The 22,408-nt window shown below is 35.8% G+C and overlaps 1 long non-coding RNA gene across 1 annotated transcript in view; it reads right to left on the reverse strand.

The window, feature by feature from the left end:
* LOC110830375 (uncharacterized) overlaps nucleotides 1-22,408 on the reverse strand; it is a 295,636-nt gene that overhangs the window by 89,248 nt on the left and 183,980 nt on the right. Inside the window, exon 5 of the long non-coding RNA XR_015537595.1 lies at nucleotides 17,402-17,483. This is a non-coding gene — a long non-coding RNA (uncharacterized LOC110830375). The remainder of the gene's footprint in view (nucleotides 1-17,401; nucleotides 17,484-22,408) is intronic.

Below are 22,408 nucleotides of genomic sequence, written 5' to 3' on the forward strand. Positions count from 1 at the left end.
CGAAACGCTGACTCCGACATACCTCACCTTGGCACAACAACGTGCAATTGTATGGTGAAACATGACAGACACTGGCTGTTATGTTGGTAACAGATTTCCAGTGCCTCAGTTTATATCACGATAATAGCAGAAATTAGGTCTATAGTGGCATTCGTTATCATAAAATGATTTATTTACAATTTATACTCCACGAATCTTTCCTATAATTCCTGTATTTTACGACCACATGTTTTGAATTATCCTGAAAGAAAACACCCTTGTCTGATACCTTGACTGGTTTCCTATTAAAGATCTACACGCGTACAAACTCTTCCTGCTCTTATCTTGAGCTGCGAAAATTATTTGCAAAAATACCTCCCTCATTTTATTTTTTTCTAGTCTGTTTTAAGAAAATATGACAATGAGAGTAAATAGTACAGATTAAATGTCTTACAAACATAAGTCCTTGCAACAGATAAAATATTTTAAAAATCCTCTCTAGCATTAATCTACAACGACCTGAATGAAGTCATAATCAAAAGAAAGCGACGAGCATGTCTCCTAGGAATATTATTTTATTCTATGACGCCATAGATGTAGCTTCTCGCAAGCGGGGTATATATACGTGCAGCCACAACGCAATGTTTAAAGATACGGAGAATGGTATTTCAGTTCTGAACATTCAAAATAAGAATTCGAAGAATTTTTCCTGCAGTCCTCTCTGAGAAGAAAAATCATACGTTTTATATTTCAGGAGAGACAGGACCAAACATGTGTGGATTGTTATCATTGCATTTTTATAACTGAGTGCTGATATTGGCCGGCAACTGAACTCGGAATACAGAGCCTTTTACTCAGAAAGAAGCGGTTCGCATTTCTGTACAGCTACAGAACAGACACGCATTTGCCAATATGCGCAAACCAAAAATGTGACTTGATCTGTCATTTCTGCATGTACGAAATGGGTCTAGAGAAATGTACAGTATTTGCAAATAAAATACTGACTAGAATATTCTGAACTCAGGTACAAGAAATAAAATTATGATGCATTAAATTGCAAAATGATAAGCTTAATTATATTTCCTGTTAGCCAAAATTTAATACCTTCCTTAATTAACAAGGGCGGGACATGTACCACATAAAGGAGATAAAAATTGCGTACATTTTAGGCACAAAAATTGAGAGGAAGACACAACATTAAATATATGGGCAAACGCAAAGTTGTGGATTGGAATAAACTGGCTCGCGATAGGTTCTTGTGAAGACGGTAATGAAAATTTAGCTCCCATAATAATAGTCAGATATTTCTTAAATGGCTGAGAAACTTGTAGTTTCCAAATAATATTCTGCTCTTTGCATTTAGTTCTGAATTTGTATTACAAAAACTAATTCAGGAAATAAGAAGATATCACCAATACAACATTAAAATAAATGTTTTGGAAGCACATTAAAGTAAACATAATCGTATATGTAACTCGCTCAGCGACCTACTGTTTTGGGATGGCAACACAGCTTTAAGAAGTCCTGAGTAGGTCATCTCTTGTGACCCCAGCAGTCGATCCTAAGAGAGAATTCAAACCCCGAAGCCAAGACGTATGCAATTTCCGGCCTGTCCATCAGCTGACCCATTCTTCTGTCTACCCCTCGGTATAGTAACTTCTCCATTTGACGTCAAAGTTGAATAGAACATATCTCTATAGTACTTGATATGCTCTTCTAAACTAACTATCCATTATATTATGACCGATACAGCCTTTTTTTAATCCCCTAGTGGACAATGATAATGATGGATATACGGAAAGCTAGAACCTTTCCCATATGAAGCCTTGATATTTCTCAACATTCCAGCTGGTGCTCTGAAGTTTGCAGGAAGCAAGGTAGACATACTCGAATTTCAGATATGGGCTAAGAAGAATTATGTCCCTATTGTTCTCTTGCGTCTTTTACGGGCCACATTTATCTGCTTCCAATACTGCCTTAACTTCTTTCTTCTGTAACCAATATTTCACAAGTTTCCTCTTCCTCTTAATAAGTATCGAGACCGTCATGAAAAGTAAATGGTGATAAATAATCCTATAAACTCGACACTAAATAAACTGCTAATATACCGCTTTGATTTGATTCAACAAGTTGTAAAACAACGTTCTTCTTCATTAAATATAATAGAAACAGTACAAATTTACACTTCGAGCCAAACTTCAGTGGCAAGTGTATACTTTCAAACAGATATTCGTTTCTGCCTGGTTCATATTCGAAGAACCTAGGTCGAATCCCACTTGAACGTTTTGCTAAAGTAACTTCTAAGCAGCCTTTAGAATATAGAGACACATTAAACATAGTCGTATGAAACAGAGAATATTAAACAATAAACTAACTAAACAAGCTGTCGTAAAAGCTATCCTAATAGTCATTTCGTAACTATGACCTCATGTAGAAGGAGTCATAATTCGAACGCCTTGTAACTATAAAATATATTTAATTTAAATTTCCGGTCTTAACAAATTTCAATTTTGATGGCATATAGACCCAGTTCACTTTTCATAAGTAAACATGATTCGCGTTATTGTACAACAATTACAATATTAAATATTTCTAATAAAAACTAACTTGCGATTGAATACACTTCCTTAGAAATGAAATGATTCGCTGTGAACTTAAATCCAAGAAGTGTGGGATCAAACTGACAATTCAGAGTTAAAATATGGAACAAAGAAACCTGCTCACCGGTTTCGTGTTTGAAGCTCGGTGAAGTCGTTCAGCGAAGTCATCTTGGTTGTGACGCAATGTAATCTTGCAGTTGATTAACACGGAACGTATATTCTCCTTCATTAGAACTGAACTGTAGATGAAGGGAATACGTCTCTTCGAAACGTTGCTCCTACCTACAAGTCCACATGTCGTCGCAACCACAGACAACCGCTGTCCACATGTTTAAAGCTACAAATAGTCAAAATTATGGCTCACAATTTACATAAAGGAGATAAGAATACTTCCATTACAAAACTTTACTTTACACAGAAGACAGTGTCGAGAACTAAAGAGCATTTTACGAAAGATACTAGCAGTCACGAGTTTCAAATACGAAAGACAGAGAGGAGTTCGTTATAATTCTGCTACACTATACAAAGAAAAACAATGTGCAATAAAATATAATTATTCTTTAATATTACTATATAGACCAGGAATGTCTTCATTTTTGTGTTGGACGGTGATGTAATAAGAAATATGTAATGTGTTAAAATTAAATAACCTATACCTGATGTCTTATTATATACATATAACCGTCAGTCAACGTCAAATAACTCTGTTGATTGCTCATAAAATGCGAGGTGTCAGATGTAGTAGTGAAGATATTCCCAATTATATTCATTTCCGTTGGTTAGGTATATCGGAAGAATAACTTAATAACTTCAACTCTTGTAAGGTTCCGTATTTATTTTCTGTCTCAGGAAAAGAATGATGTGTTACGCATTGTAAGAGGCCAGTCCTTTTATGGATATAACCATTCTTATGTTAAAGTCTAATTTGATTCATTTCCTGAAAAACGAACCAAGGTACTGACTTAGTCACGCATTGTCTACGTTCAGATGTGTCCATTTAACGTGAAACATTTTTCGACTTGTATAATTCAAGAAGTATAAAGAAATCATTACATCTTATAAAAGTTTAGGCGTTCTAATTAATTAGCATAAACCAAACTCAGTTTCAAAGAAGAGCTTAAAGAGTTTAAAGCCTTCAAAATTTCATTAAAATCCGCCAAATGGCTTACACTTTTTCAAACATTTTTGGGTAAATAATTGGGGGAGATGAGCTTTAGTCGGGAAACATAAAGGAAAGAGACCACTCGGCGCCTAACATTTGTTTTAGGGATTTTATTTTTCACAGATGTTGCTTTTATAAACGTAATGCCGCGTAAATTGCAGCTGAATCATGGTGCTAACTTAAATGTAATTATATGAGCCGTATAAACCGACAACAAATAATACATCGAATATTTGAAACGGGCAAACTAGTTTCGACTTATTTACGATTGGGTGTAATGGTGAGGTGATCTGAAAACTGCACACTAATAAACCTTCAGGTTCCATAAAGCCTGGAAATTTCTTCACAAACTGACAGACTATTAGTTTCTCATGAAAGACTCTACTCCTTGGAGTCGGTAATCCATCAAGTGATTTAGGAAATGAAGCACTCAATCTGATGGACACCGTCTTCTGTTTTCTGGGGTACGGAACGTGCAACAGTTCGTCCTCGGTAACCTTGTTACTGAGCTACATGTACCTCGCCGTACCTCAATTTAATTATGGACATTAATATGACAAGCGTACACACTTCTGACCGATATTCGTAAAACCCTGAATGAACAGCCTGCCAGCAGAAGCTACTCGATCTTCGTAACTTTAAGCTCACACACAAACACTAACAATGCTCATACGGAAGCCAAACATCTGAGATGGAAAAGTTATCATTCATTATAAAACACAAAATGCATTCAATAGAAGATCCAACAAGTTCTGGTAATGTGATATTCTAAATATATTAAATGTTTACTCACGTAATTTAATGAAAAATAAAAACTAATCCAGCGATTATGCGAAAGGTTTTCGTCCGCTGGAAAAAACAAAGTTTTTTCCATGAAATAAGTAATTGTGTTGTCACATATTGTAAGCATTTATTCTATTCCCATAAAAAACATTCTATATAATTTGCATTACGAACAGTTTCTGTAACTACCAACTCATGCATAGAAGACGAATGTCTCCTTGGTTGTTGCGCAGTACAGTCTAACGACCACCCCCATAACGGAGACATCAAGCATCTCTGAAACGTCGGTAAAGGTCTTTCAGACTACACAGCGCTACAACTCAGAAGACAGTCATCGCCGCTGCCAGAACCTCAAATCGCACATTGGCAAAAAAACCTCATAATGAGCAATAGCTCGGCTAACTTATTTTAAATAGGCTTGGTGTCGCTGTAGGCCGTTAATGTTGCCTTTTTGAAGTCATTCTTCAGAATTCATAGCCTCTTTCTCACTAGAGTTCAAATGTTGACTTCAGTGTGAGGTACATCGTAGGCCATTCATTTGATGATAAACACGCATCTGCCAAATTGAAAATGCACACGACCAATCCCTCCACAGGCTAATGGCATTTCTAGCGGTACCTACACCGAGGCTTTGAAATTGTTATAGCTTGCGAATATTGATATCCACACACACACACAAATTTTGAGTTCCGTAATTTAATACTGGACGTGGTGCTGGCTTGAATGTGTGTCTTACGGTGCCCTGAGGAGCAGTCTCACTGGATAGTGCTATATACACAGTACGGTAAAGTCCAGTACTGGGGGCCTCAACATTACAGTCCAGTGTTTGCTTAGCTGAAGCGACTGGCCCAAAGTGGAAATGAGAGGTAGGGAGCGTGAAAGTAGATGGTAAGCACAAATTTAACCAGTAGCTGGTTGTAAGCGAACAGAACCCAGGAATAATATGCTGAAGTCAGCAGTAATATCAAAATCTACGTACGGGCGCAGAGAGAGGGGTCACTGCATTGAAGCAGGTGATGTCCAAATGGACGTAACTACTACACACATATATTTGTTCGTATAAATTCTGCATGTTCAAATAGCAGAAGTTCTCGGACAAAGAGAACTTTGGTGTATTACACATGCAAACGGACAGCCAAGAAAATGATTTATTTCGTTAGAAAAAATAAAACTGTAGTCACTCATTTATTAACTAGAGAATACTCAATGCCAAGATTTCAGTCGTTTAGATAAGTGAACATCATACGGCCGTCGATATGCCATTTTCGCTTGAATGCGGTCCATTTTGCATCTAAAGCCGGATACAGACCGAGGCAAACAGTTCTGTCGAACAACAGTATTCAACAAAGCTGACTGAACAATGTTGACAAACACCCTGTCATGACCAAAACGTCTTTTAAGAAACAATTAGTCTGTCAAATATTCAGTTAGATGATTAGTTTGATTTTGATAATGCAATTATATAACATTTCGTAACTACTCTCGTAAATTTGACATTTCCTCTTTGTACCACTCGACGCCCATGCCCTAATGAAGATATGAACAAGCTGCATGTATACAACATTTAGTGGAACAACTACGTCCTTAACTGGAGATTAAAACAATGTAAATCAATTAACAATATATTCACACATTAACTTTGCTTATTAGTAATATATGGAATTTATTTCGACATTTTTTAGTTTCTTAACAACAAGGATCGTATGTGGTAAGTAGACGGACATTGTTCGCTCTGAACTTCGCCGCTTTGTTACGTAACATCAAATGTTCGCATGAATAATGTTTTCCTGCTGGTAACTGTAGCAAGAGACGTTCGTCACACATTAATTTTTCAGTTGTCTGATTATTCTTTCCTCATGTTTTAAATTGATGTCTCCCCACTTTAAACAAAAACATGCGACTGTCTGTAAATGTTTGTCCCAGTAGTGGCAATGCATTAATGTTAAGTACGGAAAAGTAGTTGGTTCTTTCTATTTTCTTAAACTCTGTGAAAATTACCTGTGACTTCTGCATCTCACAATTTCCTACGCGATAAATAACAGTAGTAACGTCAAACCGATTTTCGCTGAAAACATTTCCTACAGTTAAAATGAATACGCTTCTAACTTAATTCCAAAATAGTCACTCCCATCCGACAAAACACATCAGTATTTCTGCATAACATTTTAGTCGTAATTTGTCTACTCCTTACCATCTAAGATTAATAATGTAACTTGCCTTTGCATAATATTAAAAGTGAGCTGCAAGTAAACGTATCCCTTATTACAGATATTAGATAAATATTACAAACCCTATTCAAGAAAACACGGTATACTGTCACAGATTTTGCATAAAACCACCCAACATGAGCATAAAACCGAGGTTAAGAACAGGTGAGAGACAGGTATATATATTTACAAGGGTTTTATTTATAATGGAGGAACTCAAGTTTTTAATAAAATCTTATGCTGTGTAATACGGTAATAATTGGTATGATACGTTACAGAAATAAATTACAGTGCGAGACCGTATCACATCACTTGGAAATGCGTTGCGAATATTTAACACTATTGACACCCTAGAAATAACACTCGGTGGTCTTCGGACTGAAATGTAATAGGAATCGAATGTTCATTCACTTTAGATGAAACCAACAACTTTTAGCCATTCCTATGGTCAGGACTCACAGTGATAAACACATTTTGCATAGTTCCTATAACACTAAGAGTTTTTTTTAGTTCAGAATAAAATAATGTAGTCACAGCCCGCAGGAATTACGTATTCTGCATTAGCTTACACACATCAAAGTGTTACGTATTCTTTGCCGCAGGGTGAGATAGCCTGTCTTCTATCAACTAAATGTACTGTGTGTGTGTATGTCCAACAATAAACACCCACGACTTTGATATTCATATTTCAGGTACGTGCATGTATCTGCATTAGATATGTTAGTGTTTATTCCTACCGGTGTATATAAAGCACAGCGGCATTCTATCCAATATTTTTAAAAATTTGAACATGAAAATATAAACGTCTCATTATCAATTATAAATTATTATTTAAAATTAAGATATTCTATGTTTCCTGCTATCATCTACATTTACATCATAAATAAGAAATGAAAAATAATAATATTCGATGAAAATATTAGCAAAATCGCATTCTAAATCATTCTGTGTCGATACAGATCCTACATATCAATAATAATTTACAGATACAGTAGATACCAAATTCGCCCTGGCTTAGATCTACATATTTAATTGGTACTATAAATTATTCTCTATTTCCTTTTAACCACACATTTCACATTTCAATAAACTTTCGTCTTTATTTACCAGAATGTTCTTGTTGTATATCGGCAGTTACTTATTTTGCATTTTTCTTTTGTCTAGCGTCATTGTAGGACAGGACAATATAATATTGAAGATGGAAAAATTTTCCGGCAAGTTTTGGTGGTACAAACACAATTTCAGAGAGATAAGAATGTTTCTTCTTCTTCTTTTTGGCTTTATCCATTCACGGGTTTGCCGTCTTCAGTTCGTACAGCCGTTCATTCTCCCACCTCAGTCTACCAAACCTCAATCTTCCACACATTTTTTACGTAATCTTTTTTCATTTATTCTTTCAGTATGGCCATACCATCTCAATGCTCTATTTTCTAGATTTAATATCCCTAATGAAATTATACCCATCCCTGCCCGTAATGTTTTATTCCACATTGCTTTTTTTTTCTTTTCTCCTTGAGACATTAACTAATCACATTCAATCTTCCTATTTTACTCCCGAGTTTTTCGCCCAATGGCCACATTTTGATTCCATCTTAAATAATGTGCTCTACTATGATGTGAAACACATTCTTTCTTCATTTCCTTCGATATGTTTACATCATATAAAGTTCTACGTCAACGCTTTTGTTTCAGTTTTTCCCCATGGAGCTTCTCTAAATTGAATATCTCTCTCAGATGTCCGAAAACCACTTATTATCGATCCTAATATTTAAGATCGTCATATTTTTAACGAACCCTCCTTGTATGTCAGTCTCTTGCACCTTTCCTCAAGCACAGATATTCAGTTTTTAGTTGATGTTAAAACTACATTTCCATATTCGTCTGTAAATTTCCTCAAAGAACGTCTCATCTCTTGTTCGCCTTGTGCAATTTAAGATAATACATTAATAGAAAGAAAGAAGGATCCTTCTTATATTTGATACAATACAAAGGAATATAAATAGAAGACTTTCATACCCGTCTTTTGATGACTTATTCATTTGTATAATGGCTCAATTCTTTCTTGTTTTTAATTTTACTCCGTCCTGGAACGTTTATAAAAATATCGTCAACAGTAATGTATGTATACTTTACAAATACATAAGGCATTCATTAAGGAAAGGTCTTACTGTTTTCTTTAAGAATTATGCAATTAAGCCGAATCAATATTTCTTTACCGATAAAGGCCAATACTCGAACCAAATTTAATAGAAAACAGAACTGTACTTAAAATATTTGTCCGCGTAAGATTATTTGGCATCTGCACTCGAAATTGTTTATATTTGCTTGGCTCGTTACGGCTTGGTTTATACAACAGGATGGCTCAGTAGATAATCACAGAACGGATAACAATCTGCGAAACGGTGTTCGCTCCATTGTTACAAATGCGTTACTCACACCGTACGTACAACGGACAAATGTTACTTTGAACGGTAATAATAAGAGCATGAATTCTCACACTCCCGACCGCCTTCCTGACGGAAGCCAAGATACGCCTCGAGCAATACACTTAAATTATTACACACTAACTTTTGAAACTGAGCATGAACCATCCATGGGCTTGTTAGATTACAACATGCATTCGCAGCGACATCTACTAGATGAACCTTCAAGTCATGAAATGAAAGGACGCTTTTATCATAAGATTATTTACCAGAGCTTCAACATTAAAAAAAGAGGACACTGGACACACCCATTTTGGAAATAACGCTATGTCGTCATGCACAGGCAGAGAAAATCATATGATGCACAGATCACCAAGAAATTCACAGTCTCAGTAATGAATTTCGACATATCAGATATCAGGGGTTATTTTAAGAACATAAAATGGGTACAATAGAGACAGAGGACAAGATTTTACTTTCAGAGTTGTGAAAACGCCCCAGGATTTTAAAATAAGCATGGCAGATTTTATAAGTGGGTAAAATAATTTACCTGAGTAAATAATTGTCGTCCAATATAGGATCGAAACGTACTTCCAGTTTCAATCCTCCATTATTTAAATTCATTAGCGTATGAACATTTAACTTATTGCATTATTAATCAGTCGAGGTGTAGCTGAATTAGCGTAAAGTTTAGATTGCATGCAGTGTTTGTATTACAAAGGACAGAAGTTTCTGTTTTTGGATATATTAACGTTACGAATAATATAATTTTTGTGCCGATTAGCTAATTATTACAACACTCGGTATAATCTTAACATAATGTGATTCCTGCGGGATTTTGAACTCTAACAGTTCATACTACTTCCTAATAAATATTTAGTATCTCTTTAACACGGCAAGCGTTGAATAATAGCAGCCTATAAAATCCAACTGCACTAAATAATTATTCGTTTTATGACCTTTCCAGAGCTCATATATGTTCAGATAACGTCACTCCGAACGGCAGCTGGTTCCAATCTCAGAACGTCAAATTTCAAACCCGGCATTTGCCTGGACTTCGAATAAATCTCACGTAAATCACAGTGCAAGTTACTTTAATATGCACCACCCACTTTAGAACTTACTCAGTCTGCATTCTGCCCACAGAATTTATGTATGCTTTTTGCATGGTTCTCATAGTAACAGCTATTATTTTCAAGAACATTATACAGTTAAATTTTGTAATGAAGAAGCGTTTTTTGTGTTAAAAACTACATTTTTAAATATTATTTAGATATGCTTCGACATCAAACGGCTTAACAGTTCTCTCAGATGAGTTACTGTTGCTATGCGTATAGAAGCATTCAGTACTTCCTTTATATATTTAAACGCTTTCCACACGTGTAGCATAAACATGTTTCGGCTACGTGAAAACCCCTTTTGATATATAAACAACTTTGTTTCTGGCACTGACTCTACTCGTGGAGAAACAGTATCGGGTTAAGATTATTTATATCGGAGGTCTTTTTATTTCTTTAGAAGGCGTGTATATAATGCAGTATTTATTAGTGTTTGGTGTATTTCTTATTCATCTGTCCCAGTTTTTGTAAATCGGCTTTACAGATCTCTAAGAAGTGGTAGAAAAGATACGTAGAAGTAAAACGTTTCCCCTTCATCCTATATCCTGCAAACCATCACTCAACGTAACCTTTTCTTTGGCCTACAATTTTTTTTAGACAGGGAAATAAAAATGTCATCGGGAAAATTTGTCTTTCTGACACTCGTCTCTACTTTCCAGTATTCCGTTCCTGCTATTAATCTCGAAACCTAAGTCTGTGTCGCAGCAATCCTCTGTCCAGAATCCATCACTCCGTCAATGTTGGCGAGAAACACCCGATGTATATGGAGAGAGAGAGAGAGAGACAACAAGGCGGAGGAATGACAGTTCCGATTGCAATTCGCAGTGCCTTTTGTGACCATAGTGAGTTTGAAATGTGTGGTGAAGCTCTAAGAATAGGTGCACAAAACTAAATTCTCTGCACGAAAAAAGTTTGTTCTGTTATAAAGTAGAACCAATGAAACATTATCAGGCCATCTGCGATATTAAACAAGCATTATTCGTAAAATGCACTTAGTACGATTCACATCCATTAAACCACACCTTCGTCTTCCTCCGAAACTCTGGCAAGCACCAATTGGAATATACAGCGTCAAAAGCAAGGAGATCACATCTCAGGCAATTACGACGTCAAGTGCGCTGGTGATAGATGAATTGGGAAGTTCACGACAAAATCTTCCTCATAACTTCGCAGTTTATAAATTCCTTACGAAATTGAAAACTTTAAGGTAGGATTTGAGGCTGTCACAGCAGTGACTCTTCTGAGTTTTACCCCTGTGTAGTATGGTACCAATTTACGAATGTTTCAGAGGTCCTTGCTAACCCTATCGGCATGACCATCCGTGAAAATGGAGGCCAGCAAATGGCGTCTGAAACGTCGGTAAACTTCTACCTGACTACACAGCACTACAACCCAGAAGAAAGGCATCACTTTAAGGTTACCCATGGAACCATGTTTCATCTTTTGTAATGTTATGTTCAACTTCTTGAATATAACTTACGTGGCACTGCATAAAACTGAACGTTAATTGACTGATAACTATCTATAAATATAGTGGAGTTTTCATTGTAATGTACATTACATTATTACAAATACATTATTCAGCTCTACATTCTTGGGCATATCTGTGACGTAGACAAAACTGGTGATGAATCGCGAGAGACATTAAATGTTGTCTTCATCCGCCATAAGAATTCGATGTTGTGCAATCGATCACAGATTTTTGAAGTTAATTGGTCTCTCTGTCTATTTCTAGGTCTTACTTTATCTCTATTTCTTTTTGAACCCTATATGTACATTAGAGACCCAGTCTCATAACTTAAATGTTGTTTTAAACTTAACTATCACGTTTTATAACATTAAATGCAGTCTGAAATCTGCACTTTACCATTTAATTTTATAACTTGTGTCTGAAAGATAAAGTTGCGTTCTAAGAAATAATATGTATTCAGTTTGTATTTTCTTTTATTATTGCTTTTCACAATACACGTTTCACTTCCAAAAGAAACTTGCTTTCTGTACAACGTAACGTAGCCCTAGTGAAATGTGTATTCTCCTTTCGATTTTGAAACCTATTTTAAGTACTTAAATACGTAATTATTTTACGCATATTTGATAGTTACATTTTTGCGATAAGATAGTAGAAATTGTTCGGCTTGGCTGTGAAATATACATCTTATACTTCATCTCGCTAACATAATGAAGAGGCTGATAAGGATCTTGGACACAGAACACAAACACACTGATAACAGAGATGCCTAGCGTTTATCCCACTGAGCCAGGATTTTTTCTGATCTGCCGACTTAGCGTTTAAAGATCACTGGACACGTAGTAATGTGTACTGAAAATGGAGCAGTAAAATCAAATCTTTTTAACCGTGTGCCAGTTGGTATTATCAGAAACATTAGAGAATGTAGCCCAAGTTAATTTTTCGAGAAGCAGTCTATAGTTACTTAATTACAAACCTCAAATTATTACGTTTTGGTTGATTAAATCATGGACAAACACCGTAATACGTATTGTAAAGTATTAATGTTCTACAAATTCAATTCGCTAACTAATTCCATATTGTAAAACCCTTCTGGAATAATTCAATTAATTTATAAATTCCATGACTTTATGGAACTCTAAAAATTAGCATTTTCATAATGAAAAATAAATGTATGGAAAATAAATGAAATCCAAAATAAATGCCAACATAGAAATTTGAAGAGATGAAGGAGTGAATAAGCTTTATAAAGAGATGAACAAACCAGTCACAAAACAAAAAACCTGGAACAGGCCAGATACGTAATCAGTGGCGCAGACGAAGAAAACTGCAGAAAAAAGTAATGTATGTGCAGCACCTCCGGGTTCAACCTAATTTTCATTTTACCAACTTTATTACATCATTATGCCTTGCCGGATAAAAAAGAGGAAGTTGATGTAGGAAACTGAGAGGATATTACCTACTTTACAGCCGGTTTATTTGTTCGTGATAGTATTCTTGCCAATTCAGTAGTTTCGAAGGAACTCTTTTTTAGAACACAGTTTTCCACCAGCAGCGGGCGAATTCATCTACCCCATGTACGTCCTCGCCGTAATGGACCACATCACGTACAAGGAAACTGTTCCCTTGGTGTTGCTGGACGGAATGTCAGGGTGTACCTCCCGATTGCAAGCTTCTGGTATTTCTGTTTGCAGTTCAAGTTTCGCATTTACTACGCTTGATTCGATTAATGTTTTAGATAAATTAAAAGGCAGCTCTGTGGTGGAAGCGAGGCTAGTTTGGCGTTTCCATGTATTTTGTCAACTGTATTGTGAAATAAAAGAATGATAGGGCATGTGTTGTTACAATTGTGAAAATATCCTCGTGTGATGACTGTTCTTATAAGACACACTTTGGGAGAAAACGAGACGACCTCTTATCTCCATGTGTAGAAGTGGAAAGTGAAGGATTCGTGTCCATTAAAGATATTATAGAAATTACTTACACTCAGGGTTGTGGACATACGATGCAGTGTTCCCGGAAGTAACATGCGCCTAGAAATGTTTGCAATCACCACCTCATATAATCCTGAAACTTCCTAAGCAGAGATCCTTGCTTGGATGGCGAATGTTATCGGAAGACGAAGCCGAACATTCATTTCCATCTGTTGCCGAAACCGAGCGGAGCTTCTGTTTCCGACCCCCTACATTACTCTGCACTCCAGCATTAAGAACTGAGGAAACTTAATCTGTAGCTTCTGTAACATAAACCTCTTCTGTATTGTTATTCCCTTCCATCTGCACTCACTTGCTTTCTGCAGGAGACTATACGGAATAGTTCATTATGTGATCTATTTTAATTTCTACTGACAGGCAACCATATAAAGCTTGAAAAAATAAAGCGACCTATTTTTTAAATATACAGACCTACCACCATGCAGCCATAACGTGCATTCAAAAAATATAGAGAATCTAACTTAAAAATGGAGACAATTTACTTAACACTTTACGCCGGTCTATTATTTCACATGTCTTGCATAAAAAGGGCTTAAATTAAATAACAGATTTTAATTAAGTCTAATAAGTAAATCCTATGTTATCACATCTTAGAGATGTAAATATGAATATGTTTTTTTACAAAAATAGTCGTTTCGGCCGATATATATAGAGTTGTCGTGTTATTCTCTTTGTAATCTGTCCCGCAGGAAAACTTAATATAATTTTAATGACGTCCTCGATTAAACAGAGGTGCATCAGTAAATAAGTATGTGAGCCCAGGGCAGAACGGGGCCACGGGTCAGAACAGGTTATCGGCTTTATTTCGTCTGCAATGTGTTGCGATCTATTGGGACCGGGTGAAATACCATTAGCATATAGCACAGGGTCATGTCATGTCAGTCAGCGCCATTTTGTGGTTACAGTTTCTGAAATCATTACCCATGCTCAGTTTTGCTCCCACATTTTACAATTTTTCTCAACTTCAAGTGAAGGTAAGACCTATTCATTATTCATATCCACTTTGTTGAATGATGCATGTTACAAGGTGTTTTCTTAAAACTCTTAAACACAATATTTCTATTTATATTATGATGTAATTTTTGGTAGGACAATCCTAATTTGAAAGAGTATACTCGGGTAGGATGGGGTGGGGGTAGAATGGGGTACCCAGTTTTGCCCCGAATGAAAGTGGCGAAGTCTATTCGCAGTCTATTGAAGGGTGGATCCGGTGTTCGTCTTGCTTGAAATGGGCCCATAACTCATGTGCAGGTGGTGATAGTGACGATGATGAAGAGGTGGACATGTGTGTCGTCTGTGTTAGGCCTAAATAGATTTAAAATTATAAAGTTTCGGCATTTTACATTGCACACTAAATCATTTTTACATCCCACGTCATAATTATTAGATAATCTGTCTTCTTACACCTCTTTCAAACATATATCAACCATACCCCGTCTTGCCACGGGCACGGGGCAAAATGGGGCAAGTTACATTTCTGTAAAGAAGTTAATTTTAAAAAAACTGCAACTCTTACAACTAAACTAATAACTCATTATAAATTTCAAATAGACAATAAATCCACACAAGATTTTTCCATGTGTTTGTCTTTATTATTGTCCCTTCCACATGCCTAAAATATTAAGTTCCCATTTCCGCCCTGGGGTCCCCTATATAATTTAGCAATTGAAGTATAAGAATACGGTAAAAACTGGCATAATAAATTAGCAATTCATTATTTAAGAGCAGATTATTTTCAGAAAATCCTTGGCGAAGAATGGGTAAATAGTCCTTGTAACATATCAGTACAGACTAACGCGTTTGGATAATAGCGATAAATAAAATCTGCAGTTTTAATAATTGTAAATTACAACATTAAGATGCAAGACATTAAGTCGTGTCTAAATGATAAAAATTTGGCTTATAATATTCAAGTGTATAATCCATAATATATTCTATTTATAAAACGATTAGTTGTAATAAATACTGAATAGTCAGCACTTTCATGAATATACTGAAGAAATATAACAGATATTCAGTTACGTTACTCATTCACCACAACCGCGCATCTACAACAAATGTTCTGATAGGAGACGACGAGATTTAAGGCGCCCGAAAGTGTTAAACACAGCAACAATTTCCACATACCCACCTCTAACCAGTTAAGAAAAATTCAGAAAAAAATATAGACTCCACAAACTTGATCTGGAAATTAATGAGTATCAGAAATTAGAAGCAGCACGATAATTACACACTCACACGATTCTAACAAAAATTCGAGCTCCACCTGGAATGAAATGTGGAGCTTCACATCCTCAAGTCTGTCCAAAAACAACTCTGAAGCAGACACTCCAGTTGCTAGCAAAATCGAAATGTCTAATAATCCCTAACAATAAGACGCATCGTGTCATGAGCCTAGCACAATGAATATTTGATTCGTAGGTAGAAATTATAAACTTAGCACTTTATGTCCAACCTTACAAATTACATTTCAACTCGGACCAGTTTCCATCAAACACCGAAATAACAACAGGTAATACAAAATTTCAAAATTTAAATAAAAGTGTCCACTGTCTTCCTGATGTAGTTTTCGTTAGAACACTATTTCGTAGTTCTGGATGACAGCAGGAATGTAATTCTTAACTGAATAATACATGGCCAAACAATTGAAAAGGCAGCTTATGCATCTAAGTACGTATGAAACTGGACGTCGGCTAGTTGGGATCCCAAACAATATATTTTTCTATACTAAATTATATTGTTCCGAGGTTAATGGCATCGTTCATCGAGATATTTTAACAATAGACCTATATTGTTCGTATGATTCTAACAGGAGTCGGATCTTCATGAGGTTAGCTGATTAACGTTTGTTTAGGCAAAACAAAACATGTTACAATTTCACCCCGTCTCGTTGTTACTTACATGCCGCATCATTGTACACCGGTTAGTTTCAATTTCAAATAACGTAAATCTAAACCACGGGGTTAGAAGAGTGAGGGAGGGTGATGCTTTCACACTGTGCTACTGTATTTTAAAGAGCTCTGTAAAATAATGTCAAAACGTCCATTGATTAGGGAGATTACTGCATCAACTATGAGGCTAGTGTTGTGTTGTAATCTAAATGCACCTAATCTCCATTCAAAATGAGGTAATTGAATCCCACTTCCAATGTTTGCAACTGCATTGAAATTGTTGGATACCATAGCAAAGACTACAGTCTGAAATTAGTGAGTGCATACACCACGTACCGAGATATATGTGTATGTTTATATGTAAACAAATTAGTGGTGTGTATATATATATATATATATATATATATATATATATATATTACATAATACATAATTAATGCCGTTGAATGAATTATTGCCACATTTCAGCAGGAATATAAAGTAAAGTATCGCTATACTTCTAACTGTAAAACGCTGATTAACAGAATAATTATATCCAAGTCCGCAAAATGTTGATTTTAAGATTTCATGAACCATAACATTAATAAATCCCAATGGATATCAATGTTGGTCCGTATATTTTGTGTTATGCTGTAATGTACAGGTAAAGGTCCAGTTTGACGGAGTCTTACCAAATGTCTAAAAACATCATGAATAATCCTGAATTGGAAAAAAGCCCAAAGGCCCAATCCGTAAAAGATTAAGATAACAGAAATGAAGTAGTATTTTAAACTTACAGTAAGGAATTCCTGGACTCTGAAGTCACAACACTTGAACTCCAGACCAAATTGTGATTCTCCTGAAACTGCGTAAACACATCTGAAACAGAACAAAGAAAAAAAATAGCATTCATTCAGAACAAACATGTGTACACCAAAGCAAAATACCGCATGATAAATAACAGTCACGTAATTAAGTTATAATCACAAAGTATTACAATTCTTAATGCATAATCTTGAATGGGCTGGGTATAAGATAGAAGCTCTTAAGGTGAGCAAGCTTATAAGTTTATTCCATAAATTTTCTTTCGAATATTCTACATTTAAATACTCCAATCTGTTCCTTCAACCAAGCAAATATTACAACTGATATCCACTGAAAAATCACACCGTCAAACATCGTCAGCAAACACTTCAATCTTCCTACTATTACAATTACCTTTATTCTGAGCTGTGTTCAACCGTAAATTTGATCACTCTTCACACCCTCATACCTCAAAAATTAGAATAGCAGGTACTTCTTCTTCATTTACGTATTCTATTAAAACGTATCGTGGTAACCACCACTCAAAATACATAAAACGAATAAGGTGCAAATTGTTTATATAAAATATTTTCGATGCTTAAAAAACTCATGAGGTATAGCGAAACTACCCTTGTTCACTTCACCTCTTGAAGAGGACGGACTAATGAGGGATGGTGTATTCCACAAGGAAAATATAACCAATTAGCGATTAAACTCTGTGCCTGCGTGTATGTTCCTGCACATGGTGTGAATAAGGCAGTAGGAATGCTAAACACGTGCACTATTGCTTCACACGTGTTTCCATAGCAACTACTGAAGTGTTGTGACGATAATACTGGGCGAAAACCAATATGAGTATATTTCTACAACTGCTGTGTATTGAATTAATCAACAAGATATTATAGACTGTTCGTAACGAAGGACTGATTGAGGAGTACATCCACTAAATGGTTCACTGAACGTACTGTGTATAGCTTTAATCTTGAGAACACTTTTCGACTGTAAGGTACACGTATGAAACATCCTTCACAGGAAGTAGGCCAGCCTACTGTTAAGGCGTAACAACAATTTTCATGCAATTATGAAGTATTCCCCAGATTAAAGAGATGCACAGTAGTATTCAACGGCGGATTAACAATGGTCCTTTAATTTCCGCAAAAAATACTGACTTCATTAACTATTAAAAACTATAAAAAGCTGTCAGTATTTAAATAAGTTCCTCTACGACACTCTTACAAAATTAAGACACCGTATTGAATATTGAATGAAGAACATAAATTAAGATACTTGAAGAAAGTGACAGACGATAAAACAGGTCCACTAAGAAGGAATCGAGAAATAATGTAATGGGAAAACCTAGACAAATTTCACCCATACTCTAATAGTTATATTTGGACGACTGAATTCGAACTGTAACAGGCGGAAACAACAGAAACCACCGACAGAATTTTGACTGAAATCCTCCTAGCAACGAGTAGGAAAAGCAATATGGAGACGCGGGTGTGGGCCTTATACTTAATTCGACACAAAGAAATATATTAAAATCCACTCACGACATCTTAATACAATGAACTTAAAATTCTCCAGGTCTATTTTCAAAAACTGCACCGAGCGAACGAACTGGGCGAAGAGAAGGAATCGCTGGTAAGACTGTACGTGCAGAAGCAACTTCGTATTCCGGAGTGAAATAAGTAAACGCGGATAGAAAGGACAGAGATACCGAAAAGACTAATTTAGTCAGTCTAGTGTCAATATTATTCGGGGGTCAGTATATGGAGCTAATATTAATATATTATTAAGTTATCTGTATGAAATAAAACAACTTATGAACTTCGCCATACTTTGAAGTAGTGGATTTATAGGCTCACCAGGTACTCTGGCTATTAGCGCCCGTCTAGTAGTGCCATACTTGAAACTATTATCTGTGTAAATGACCTGGTTTGTTTTACCCACTAGGGAATTCGCCTTTTTGGGACTGCCCATTAGCTCTAGGCAAAGATTGTTGGACATGAAGTCGACCTATCTCAAAGCCTGTATCAACGTCAGGATAACACAATACAGAAAGAAGCCTCCAGATAGACCTAGACCCGTGACGCCAGCATTCGAGAGCTCTGAAATCCTACGCGTCTTAAATCACGCTGCCACTGTAACGGGTAGAATGAGTAGTTAGTCTTCGAAAACCTCTACTGACTTCCTCTGTTCGTATACTGATGGTTGACTGGTTTCAATCGTTCAATAACAAGACGGTCTCTCTTGTTCAAGAGGTTTGAAACGTACCTCGATATCTTCAAAATATGTGAGTTTCAACGGCTAATACGATGGCTTGTATTGTATTAACCCTTTGTAGTCGAAGTTAGACTGAATAATATGTATTTAAGAATTAAATTTTTAACGCAAAGAACTCACACCACTCATCCATTGTAGAGATCAATTGGTGAAGTCCCTTCAAGGAAAAGTCGCTGCTTTAGAATAATAATACGAAACAGAAAAATAAACTCTCTGGGCTAAATGCAGACTTACTGATTATTACAGATGATACATAAAGTAACCATAAGAGGCTTAAATGCTTAAGGTTCACTTTATACTGTTACTCCGATGCTGTGAAAGCTAAAACAAGAGTTGTTTGATATAGAACTCAGTATTACTACTGATACTTAATTGTTTGTCGGTGGGTATGGTGGGGGAATTTCATTAGGATGAAAGCTACGTATCTCGTTAATAAGTTCCTAGAAAATGACAAATTGCTGTTCGACACTTCATCTATCAACAATTTACAAATCAGCTCGCCCACAGTGACGCCTACTTTAAATCAAGCATGGTGGAATATTAGTTTTAAACGCTAAATATATCCCACTGCTCATTACGCAAATATTGTCAAAAAAGTGTCAGTTTATTGTATAACAAAAGAGTTGTTTGCCTCTCCCATAATATTTAATTTCTGCGGATTGACAAATTTAATTTTGTGTCTACAGTAACCGCAGAAATATTTAAAATCAGCACAAGAATTTCAGTGCTATAGTAACAGAAATTATGTAATGCTGCGTTACAACTCTTTAGAAGCAGTAATAAAAAATACACCTGCTACTTTAATATTCTCTGAATTTTTGTCCACAGAGTAATTACGTGTGCCATAGAAGTCTCTGAGAAACAGCTGTAATTTCCGTAAACTGCAATAAACAATTGGTCCTTGTATTAAAAATGTGTTTAGATTTATTTGGTGAAGAAGCTGAAGAGGTAATATCATTGAGATTAAATTCACTATTTACAACGCTTTACCTTCGCTTCAACCTACCAGAACTACGATTAAGCACTTTCTAGGAGAACATTCCCAGCAAAAAATATATTTTTCAGTTTCCTTCAATTATATTTGCTGTCTCTCATTATTCTGCCCCCAATTTATTTTCCTCTCTTTCATGTTTAATAAAATTGTTAGCATCATTGAAACAAACTAAGCACACATTTCTATCTTATTCGAGAGTGCGAGATTTATTCTAAGCGCAATGAATTTGTTTCAAAGGCCTATTATTCATCCATTAGTGCCCATTCACGCTCGTCTAATCCGAGACAATGACGGTGCAAGCTATTTCCATTACATTCCAGGGGATACAATTAAAACTCGCCCATTGGGTTCTGCCTAACACGAGAACGAGGATTCAGAATGTGTCCATTAAACGATACGAGATGTCACTTACAGCCATTAATATTCGTCTACGTTTATTTAAATCTGTACCACTGTGCTGCAAGTAGTGCTTTGCACGATCCACGTGATTTCAGGAAGAATGTAATTTAAATTTCTAAGCCACTCATGTGAGCAAATCATATAAAAATATAGAGCAGTATGGAGTATTTTTTTTGGTAAGTAAGTACAGCCTTAATTGGTCGTATTTATTTCTGGGTACCAACAGAAATTAATACGTACTAAGAGTACAATTATAATAAAAATTGTATATTAATAGTCCTTAAGAATATAAAATAAGCAAACAAAAAACTATTAACACTATAAAAAAGTGGATTTTTATAGTGTTAATAGTTTTTCATTTGCTTATTTTATATTCTAAGACACTACACGGTATGCGAAGTTTTAAGTCGTGCGAGTATGTATATAATATGTGTATATGTATGTATGTATGTATGTATATATATTTATATATATATGTATGTGTGTTGTGAATAAGTATTTACAGTTTGCATGACACCCATACTTGCAAACATTTGAAGGGGGAGCGAGTGAGTGAGAGAGAGAGAGAGAGAAAACAAAACAAAACAAAAAGTCTCCTTGTTAATTTCCTTGCTCTCTTTTCTCTCTCGTGAGTCAATACATATTCTTTATGATCAAATTTGTAATAATAATCGCCGTTCATTCAATCTGTTATAAAGATAGTTTTGTTGTGTGTTTTACATAGTGGGGACACTTCAGTGTTTTTGTTTGTATGCGTTCCTCTGATAGTATGATCGATTCATACAAAGAGAACTGTTGAATAAATTCCATTAATATGTTTGTAATTCTACAATACCATGCACAATATGCATTACTGTTTTGTGTATTGCTATTGCCATGCAGGGACAGGATTCTAATTGCCCGTTTGTTCCTTCATTAAATTAGTCCACTTCTTTCATTAAGTGGGTTAATTTCTTACGTAACTCACTATTAGACACGAAATCGCGTTATTAAACACGATTAAGATTAGTTGTCTTCAAGATTGATTCGCTGCATTCATAAACAGCAAACTCATCGCCCTTATGAAACGTCGGTAAACGTCTACCAATCTACGCTGCACAACAACCCAGAAGAAAGATTTCCTCATACTCGTCGCCGTGAGAACCTCAAATGTCACAAGCAAGCTAGATGATGGGAAATTAAGAGTGGAGACGGAGTGCTAGAATGGAAAACTTGGCGGAAAGTTACAGCCGAGGAACAATGGTTTCCGCTGCAGATTTGTCGACTAAGAAATGAACTGAAATGGAATCTGCATGCGTCAAGGCGTTGCTGTAGCCACAAG

Source organism: Zootermopsis nevadensis, unplaced genomic scaffold (assembly GCF_977971745.1).
Source record: "Zootermopsis nevadensis isolate Lab colony 2312 unplaced genomic scaffold, Znev_1.0 Znev_ptg000029l, whole genome shotgun sequence".
Classification (NCBI taxonomy): domain Eukaryota; kingdom Metazoa; phylum Arthropoda; class Insecta; order Blattodea; family Termopsidae; genus Zootermopsis; species Zootermopsis nevadensis.